Here is a 1211-nt window from a genome sequence, read left to right on the forward strand (position 1 = left end):
GTTGAAAGTATATGTCGATGATATCATTATCACTGGTAGCGATACACGTGGCATTCAGCGGTTCAAATCCTTCCTTCAGACAGAGTTCTCTCCTAAGGATTTGGGTCGTCTTCGGTATTTCTTGGGCATTGAGGTTGCCTATTCGACTAGGGGTATCTACTTCTTACAGAGGAAGTATGTTCTGGATCTTCTTGACGAGACAGGTTGTTTGGGAGTCAAGCCTGCCTCAACTCCTATGGACCAGAATATGAAATTACTCCCTGAGGAGGGAGTCCTGTTAGAAGATCCAAGGCGATACAGACGCTTAGTTGGTAAGCTCATTTATCTTACTGTTACACGTCTAGGTATCACCTTTGCAGTTAGCGCTGTTAGCCAGCATATGAGCTCACCTCGCACTTCACACTGGGCTGCTGTACTTCAGATATTGAGATATCTGAAGAGTTCGCCAGGTAAATGGTTGTTATTTCAGAGGCATGGGCACCAGAGAATTGAAGGATACACTGATGCAGACTGGGCAGAATCTCCGGCTGATAGGCGGTCTACTACAGGATATTGCACCTTTATTGGAGGTAATCTTGTTTCATGGAGAAGTAAGAAACAAGATGTCGTGTCTAAATCCAGTGCCAAGGCAGAATATAGAGCTATGTCTCATACGAGTGGCGAACTCATATGGCTACGTTCCTTACTTTCAGAGATTGGATTTCCTCCTTCTTCTTCTTCTCCAGCTCAGTTATACTGTGACAACAAATCCGCCATTTACATTGCCACGAATCCAGTCTTCCATGAGAGGACCAAACATATTGAAGTGGATTGTCATTTCATTAGAGATTTGATTCAGCGAGGCTACATATCTCCTGTGTTTACCAGATCTACAGATCAATTAGCAGACATGTTCACGAAGCCTCTAAGTAGAGCTAAGTTAGTTGATAATTGTAACAAGCTCAGAATGTTAGATATCTACATTCCAGCTTGAGGGGGAGTGTTAACAGGTCTTTAGGTCTTTATTGTAATGCCTAAGGGCATACTTGTCTTTGTACTTCACTCTTTATTATTTATATTACATGAGGGAGGGGGAGAACCCTAACTCAATCTTTTCTCTCACTCTTTACTTTCTCTCTTTTCTCTACCTCTCTCAACAAAGACAACCTACAACTGATAAATTAAACCTGAATTCCCAGAAGCTATACGATTATTTCAAAATCAGTCATAAA

The sequence above is a fragment of the Tasmannia lanceolata genome, unplaced genomic scaffold (assembly GCF_043159265.1).
Source record: "Tasmannia lanceolata isolate RefF3 unplaced genomic scaffold, GAP_Taslan_0.1 ptg000012l, whole genome shotgun sequence".
NCBI classification, from domain to species: Eukaryota; Viridiplantae; Streptophyta; class Magnoliopsida; order Canellales; family Winteraceae; genus Tasmannia; species Tasmannia lanceolata.